The 8,431-nt window shown below is 35.4% G+C and overlaps 1 pseudogene across 1 annotated transcript; it reads right to left on the reverse strand.

Moving 5' to 3' along the window:
- Positions 1 to 7,307: 7,307 nt before the first annotated feature.
- Positions 7,308 to 8,213, reverse strand: LOC145807269 (phenylacetaldehyde reductase pseudogene; annotated as a pseudogene). The gene is made up of 2 exons (XR_014350306.1): positions 7,983 to 8,213; positions 7,308 to 7,590 (listed from the first exon to the last, which is right to left on the reverse strand). The product of XR_014350306.1 is annotated as a phenylacetaldehyde reductase pseudogene (transcript).
- Positions 8,214 to 8,431: the final 218 nt, after the last annotated feature.

Genomic DNA, 8,431 nt, shown 5'->3' on the forward strand with positions numbered 1-8,431 from the left:
GTATGGTGGCGAAATCGTTTATAGGTTTATTTTTTAAGCAAGAGATTGTCAACATCCCTTCCAATGTATTATCCCTTGGATAGGTTTTATCTGTAGACTGCAGCATTAGGTTTAGGATTTTGGGGGCTCTGACTTTAATGCACTTACGTCATGTAGGCACGTGTCGTCGGTTCTGAATGCCTTTAGTTTAACAAACTGTGTTATATTAGTCCAACAAACAATGATTGTTAGGTTTTGTGGACGAAAAGTTGCCACATGCTCAAATGATGTGTCAATTTGCTCCCTATAGTTTACACGATGTGTCAATTTGATTTTTGTTGTTTTAATTTGCTCGATTTTGCCCTTTAATTTAACAGATTTGTCACATTAGTCCAATAAATAATGACTGTTAGGTTTAGTAGACGAAAAATCAAACAATGTGTCAATTTGGTTCCTATAGTTTACACGATGTGTCAATTTGGTCCCTGTCACAATTAAGCAAATTAAAACAATAGGGACCAAATTGACACATTGTGTAAACTACAAGAATCAAATTGACACATCGTTTGAGCACGTGACAACTTTCTGCCTGCTAAACTGAACAGTTGTTATTTATTAGACTAATATGACACAATATTGTTAAATTAGGGGGCAAAATCAAGCAAATTAAAATAACAGGAACCAAATTGACACATTATATAAGCTACAGAGACCGTTTGCATAATTTACCCTTAAATCTTAATCTTTTGATTTATTTTCAATTTAAATCATCTGTCAATTTCCGTTAAGTAAAATTGATGAAAAAAATGATAGCTTAGTCATTAAGCTTAACAAAAAAAGGTATATTAGATATTTTACATATATCTACATTGAGTTTAATGAGAAATTTTATTTTCACACACGTAATTATCTCGGTACACACACTTAATGAAATATTATTTTAATGATAATTATATTCTAAATTAAAATGACAATAATAGATATCTACCAACGCCTATAATATTATATGAAAATATTATTTGTACACATCTTTTAAAAATAAAAAAATCTCAGTGTAGACCTTTTGACTAAAAAAACTAAACCCTAGTTTTTTTTCCCATTGTTGTCACTTTGCTTGCTACACACTCTATACTCCTCTATTGCTTGCAAAGTAATACTCTCATAATAACTCTCATGTAGCAATCCCAGTTTTGCCACTTCGTTGAGTATGTCAGGGATCGAGTTGCCCGGTCAGCTCGCGGGGGTCCAGGGGGCAGCGCCCCTTGGAAGGTTCAAGGGCAGCACCCTGGTGGGGATCGAGTTGCCTGGTTAGCTCGGAGGGATCCAGGGGGCAACGCCCCTTGGCGGGTCCTAAGGCAATGCCCTAGCAGGGTTGAGGGGCAGTGCCCCCGAAGCAAAAATGCAAAATGCATTAGAAGTTGCTTGTCCACTCGAACGGCCGTTTATCGAGCGGAGAATGTTTGGTTTCAGAAATTTGACTTGTCTGCAAAAGTACTGGGAAAGTATATTTGACGCTCGAGTGGGGCTTTCCACGCTCAAGCGAGGCTTTCCACGCTCAAGCGAACCATGTTACATCAATTCGTGAATCTGATATTTCAGATCACTTTTGTATATCTCTCTCTCTCTAAAAACCTTTTCCTCTCCCTTCTCTCTACATTTCCCTACGCCAAATTGGATCAAAACCTTAACTTCTCAAGATTCATTAGAGTTCTGCCATAAGTTCTTCATCAAAGTTGGTTAACTTCTCGAGGGCTTCGTTGTGTGCGGTGAAGGTCGAGTTTCGACACCATTGATTTTGGGGTTTCATCTCGTTTCTTCTTCAAAACTTGAGGTAGGGATTTTCTTAGAGTTATATATATATTTTTGCAAGATCTATATGATTTTTGAAATCATCTTTCGATAGCTTTGAAAATTGATTGTTGATTCAAGAAGTTGAGCGATTTTGAAAGTGGGTTTGTTTCTTGTTCTTTTAAAATGATCTTATGGGTTTTGATCTTCGTTGATTGAAGAAAATATGATTTTGGAAAGTTTTCTTTCAAAAGATTTGAGTTGTATAATTTTGGTGAAAAAACTTAGAATTTGGGAATTTTTTTTAAAGGAGACTGAAAATCCATGAATGATATTGTTATATTTATTTTGTGTGTCAAAATAAATGAATGTTTGGAAAATTTCTTATTTATATTTATACAAATGATGAATTTCAGGGAATAAGAGAATTGTTGTTCATTTTGAAAATTATTGTTCAAAACGTTGAAATAGTCTTGAAATAACTAATTGTCAAGGATACTTGAGAAGAGGGAATTGCGTTATTCCTTGGATGATGAATTGAAATAAAAGTATTTATATTCATATTGTGAAATTGGCATATCAATTCATTTGATTATATTTAAGAGGGAGATTTCCCTATCTCGGCTTGGGTCGCGGTTCTGGCCGGGCTGAAAGTGGTCCAAGCGTATTTGGGCTGAGCTGGGCTAGGCCGTGCCGAGAAGAAGCTTGTTCGGCCGAAATCCAGACCAGAGTTGGCTGAGATGATCATCTGCCAGCTTGTCTTCTCTTGTTCGCTTGTTTTAGCTCGGTAATCGTGATCTGCCGTAGACCGGCCTAACTTGACTGGAACACAGTCGCACCGGAGTGCTGCTGAGCTCAGTAGTGATAGTGCTCGGCAACGAGCATTGTCGGGCTCGTTAGGCAGCACGGTCGAAGGAGGCCGGGATAATGCTGTCGGGCTGTCCGTTCCCGCTAATGTTGTTTGGCAGTTTGATTAGGTGGTGTTTAGCTAGATTTGCGTTGACAGATGGGAGAGCAGCTCCACGTGTCAATAGACGAATGGGTGCAGAAGTGAACACAGAAAGTATATAAGCATGACTGCGCCCCCCATGCTGAGGATGGAACATGATTTGGTGAGATAAACTTACATTCATTCAACTTCTCTCTCCTTCTCTCTGAGTGTGTGCTAACTTGACCGCCGGAGGGGTTTTCCGACAACACACCACCGAGTAGCTCACCGTCGTTGTGTTCTCAGGTTGATCAGATAGATTCGGAGCTTGGACGAAAGGAGTACGGACAGCGACGAATATCTCTTCCCCGTATAACATTAAACTTTGAAAGTTGATTTAAAAACTTGCATTGAGAAATGAATATTAAGAAACAAGTTTTCGTGGAATGGTTTTGGGGTAAATACGTTGGTAAGTCTTGATAGGTGGTGTAGATGATATTGAATAAGTTAGCCTGAGAGTATGGGGTGAAAGACTGAAAACCCGCGCGGATAGGTGTCGAGCCTTCCTGTTAATACTGATAAAAATGACAATTTGGTAGTACTTGTATAGTCTACTTGCAGACATCGACCTAGGGATTACCAGAGTTGTATTTACCGTCCTTGAAATAAATTGTTAAGTTTTAAACAATTGAAATTGCATGATATCATTGAGCATGATGGTTTTCAAAAGATGAAAATGTGATTTATCTTCAAAAAGTGCATAGCATGGCATGTGCATTTCATCTCTTGAGACTTGTATAAAATGCATATACTTTGTTAAGAATTTCCTACTGAGTTTTATGTTCACCCTACGGGATTTTTGTGCAGGAAAAGTTGTGGTGATCCCACCCAACTAGGGGTGTGGAAGTATGTGTGTTGAGAGTACAATGCTCTCATTTTGCTGTGACTCTATGTGTAAGCGAATGGTTGTGTTTGTGTGGGTTTGAATAACCGTTTATTGTAACCAGGCTCAAGTCTTGGAAACTTGTAAACCCTTTGGGGTATTTATTTATTTATTTACTTATTATTGGATTAATGTATTGTTGCATAAAGAACTATTGTATCATGTAATGTAAGTTTGGAGATTTATATTCGATTTTCCTTGAAAGAGCCATGATTGTTGTCTTATCATTTGGGCTAGAAATTTGGGACGTTACATCTCATATTGCTTTAATATGTATGTTTATACTTTATTATTTATATTGTTTCTTATTAATTTTATAATTTTGCTTGATTTTGTTATGGAAGAGTTGCAAAACAATAGAAGTTCAAACTCAAGAAAAGATATGTCTGGTGACAGCAAAATCAGTGATGAATAGATTATTTTTTTCGTGCACAATTTTTTTTTTCTTTTCATGGTTTTCACTCGAACAACCAGTGTCAAATTATATCAATAAATTTGGATATCAATTGTTGAATTATTTAATTTATTGCGACACACTAAGACTGAAAATAAGAGATTATTTCGATACTTTCATACGGATTTTTAATAATTTTTTTGATATTTGAAAATTGAATTTAGTAATTTATTTCTGCTATCAAGTGCCGAATTATATTGTTCTATTCGGCTTTGTAATGTCGACTTAATTTTTTTTTTTCTTGTCAGATTCCATGCATTGAACAAACTGAGGTTCAATATGATATTATTGTTAAATTATCCACTCTCCTCGATCTCTCTTTAAAAACCAAACAATTCTTCTAAATATTTATTTAACAATATTTTTTTTTATGCTGAATCATTAATTTGTAATGAGACAATAAAATGAAAACAAAAAGAGGGAAAAAAAAAAGTCTCTAAAACATGACCGAGTCACAGAATTTCTAACCTTCCTTCTCTGCACAAACAGCCTCCCAACCCACCCATCCGTTTCGTAAAGTTCCAACCTTTCTCCAACAACAACATACCAGCATGACGGAAAAGTTTTGACATGGGTTATTTGAATTGGGTTTGAGTTTTGACAACATACCAGCATGTTTTATCCATTGACATGGGTTTGAGTTTTGACACGGGTTATTTGAAAACCCAAATTCTAGCACAACCATGCTACGTCGCTGAAAAAAACAGGGCTCGAATGGCTTGAATTTCTTTTTTCTTTTTTCTTTTTCCTTTCTCTTTCTTGACCCTCTCTTTCAAACACAATAGTCTTTGCCTTTTTACACAGTTCTCTCTCTCTCTCTCTCTCTCTCAGACATGACTAAGTCACAGAATTTCCAACCTTCCTCTTCTGCACTGGCAGCCTCCCAACCCACCTATCCGTTTCGTGAAATTCCAACCTTTCTCTAACAACAACATACCAGCATGTTGGAAAAGTTTTGACATGGGTTATTTGAATCGGGTTTGAGTTTTGACAACAAACCAACATGTTTTAACTATTGATATGGGTAAGAAAGAATTGAGTTTGAGTTTTGACATGGGTTATTTGAAAAACCAAATTCCAGCACCTATTATTCCACTTATTTTTCTTCTTGTCTATTTAAAACTTGGGTTATTTGAATTGGGTTTGAGTTTTGACATGGGTTTGCAAGAATTGAAGCAGAAAGAAATGAAAACAAGAGAAACAGAGAGAATTTAAGAGAGAGAAAGAGAGTTTGAAAACAAGAGAAAGGTTGTTGGAAGGTTGTTGTGAAAACAAGAGAAAGGTTGTGTGGAAATTGTTCTTCGAAGGTTGTTGTTCAGAGACAACCTTGTCAAAGTTTGAGATCGAAAACAAAAATCAAATCAAAATCAAATCCAAACCTAAGGAAGAAGAAAAAGATCATGGCAAAGATTCAGCTGAAGATCCACAGCCCCACAGCCGAAGATCAAGCTTCAGTCTCTCCGTCCATGGCGGTGGGTTGGGTTGTGGTTCAACCGAAGATCAAGCTTCGGCTTCTCCTCTCTTCCTCCTCTCTTTCTCTGGCCTCTCTGTTTCTCTCTGTTTCTCTTAAACCAGTTTCAAGGAAGAAGGAAAAAGAAAAATAAAAAAAAGGGCCAAAACCACGTTGTTTTGCACTCGGGGCATTCGAGCCGCTGCAATTTTGAGCTCTCACTCATTTCTCGACAGAAAAATAGCAACATAGTAGACAATACCGTAGACTAATTTTTAGGATTCCCAATATAAATAAAGATGCAAAATAATGTACAAGAACTTGTTTGATCACATGCTAAGTTCAAAACCCAAAAGACCAAACAGAGTCATGAGTAAGAAAAATGGTTGTGTTTTAGCTTTCTTTATTTTCCAAAAAAAAAAAACATTTTCCATTTTTGCGTGGAAACAGTTTTCAAAAACTCCAAAAATGACTTTCTGTTGTTTATTGAAAAGTGTGTTTTTTCAAAAAAAATCTCCAAAACAGTTCACCAAATCAGTTTTTGTATTTTCTAATAAATAAAACAGAAAACAAAAACACAACTAAACGGGGGCCCCAACCTTTCCATCAGTGTCCAAGCATTGAAACTCAGTTCAACAAAATGAACATGGAAAATTATTATTGGAAAGGAAGCACGACAGCACATAATTTGCATGTAAAGAAGAAAGTAAAATTGTCAATGCCTATTCTTGAAAAGCCCCAAAAGGAAAAATAAAAAGGTCACGGACATCAAACTAAAGACATGTCAATTGATATCTGAATATGTCCATAGAGATAGCATCAGCTAAAAAACATCAAGTACCCCAACATTTTGAATTTATAAATAAATATATAAAGTCACCAGACATCTAAAATATTGGCCAGACTTTGAGTATATTCTACATGCATGTCCTACTTTTATCTTACATGTATATTCACATTACAAATCATCAATGAAATTGGAAGCTTAGCAACTCGGATGGCTTTGTCTAAGGGTGCAACTCGGGCGGGTTCGATCGGATTGAGAGATTGCTCAAGCCTAACACGAGTTGTGTTGAATGCTGCCGAAGCTCGACTTGCAACCCAAACTTGTGTACCTAAGCCCAAACCGAGCATAATAAACGAACTCAGGCCAGGCCCAAATTGTTGGAAATTTATTTATTTATTTATTATTATTATTTTTTGGAGCTAGGTTAATTACTTTGTTAAAGTTAGACCTTTTTTTTCTTTTTCTTTTGATAAAAGCATTAATAACATTAAAACAAATAATTTATATGATGAAAGAAAAGACACGGGAGAAGTTTTAAAATGGCTGAATTATTAAAAAAATGTCATAAAGTTGAAGTCGGTGGCTCCTTATCTATTTATTACCCTAAACTCATTTTGTCAAATTATAGCTTGCATTAAACGCTCAAGGACTTCTTGCAACTTGCACAACGTTCAATATCATATTATGCTAAAACTTCTTCAAATAGTCAAAACTATAGGAGGCAATGTATGTACTTCAAGAAAATGATACAATTCAAGAACTTTCCAACTAAGCCTCTTTTTACCTCATCGACTATGTCATACTTGTCCCATGAACTATATTTTAAAAGGTAGTATCTGAAAACCACATAAAATGACATGATAAATTAGTAGGAGCAGATGGGTCTCACAGAGACTGTTAGAAAAGGTAAGGGAAATACTATTGAAACAAATCCTATCAGACCATAAGTAATAGCAGGGATGAATTGTCTAAATTTACTCGAGTTAAATAAATTGAAACAACATGCTAAACAGTTCAAAAAGAAGAAACATTGAAGCAGAGTTTAATAAACTGAATATGAGATAAATCACTTACTTTTCTGGAAGTTGAAAAGCAGGAAACTGCTCTTGTAGTATCTTCACAACTTCAGAGTAATGTGCAACGCTCTCAACCAAACAATATCTTCCATTAGCTGAAGGAATCTCAAATGCCTGAATATGCGCATTGGCAACATCTTTAACATTAACCCATCCAAATGTAGAATTTGGAAATGTTTGTGAACCTGCAGAATAAAGGAGCAAATAAACAGGTCCATTATTCCCTTAAAAAGAAGTTCCACATCATTTTGCGAAAAATAAAATTTGGCAAAAGCCTTATTAATTCAACTAAAGTTTTATGCTTCAAGTTTCAGCAACAATTATTTCTAATAGATTTATTTATTTATTTATTTATGTTACTCATCAACAAATACATATCATGAAATGAAGGAAAGAGAAGCCAAAGCCCAATATACAGCTTCTTGGGGGAATAGTTTGATTCAACATAAATATAAATATGTTGTTTCACAAAAGTAAACATAGTTCCTCCTGAATAATTAGCTGAAAGGAAATGTCATGTCATCCATAAATGAGAACAGATTACATACGTCTGTTATAAAATATAAAGAACACATACCATTTATTAAGTTCAAAATTGCAGCAGCACTTGTATTGAGTGTTGGCTGCAAGAGAGGACCAATAACCATTACTGGGTTAATTGTAACCCTGTCAATACCCTTTTCTTTTGTAAACTTCCAGGCGGCATCCTCTGCTATAAAGTCTTTGATAGCACATACCAAAGCTGGTAGCTGAAAAAAAGGGGATGGGAAAGCACAGAAGCATTCAACAGAATAGAAAGAACAGCCATTACAATTGCAAATTATGAACAATCATACAAAGCATATCAATTGAAACAAAACAAAATTATGGCCCTTCATGCAGAATGGTTCATTGAAAATCCTACTTTTGAAAATTTCCCCAAAAAAATAGATCATTGAAACCAACAAACAATGTGTTATAGGGGCAAATGATGTATTACAATGATGGACGTAGGATTTTTTTTCAATTTTTTTATTTTTCCTTCGA

Source organism: Camellia sinensis, chromosome 14 (genome assembly GCF_055761805.1).
Source record: "Camellia sinensis isolate YWXY chromosome 14, ASM5576180v1, whole genome shotgun sequence".
Classification (NCBI taxonomy): Eukaryota; Viridiplantae; Streptophyta; class Magnoliopsida; order Ericales; family Theaceae; genus Camellia; species Camellia sinensis.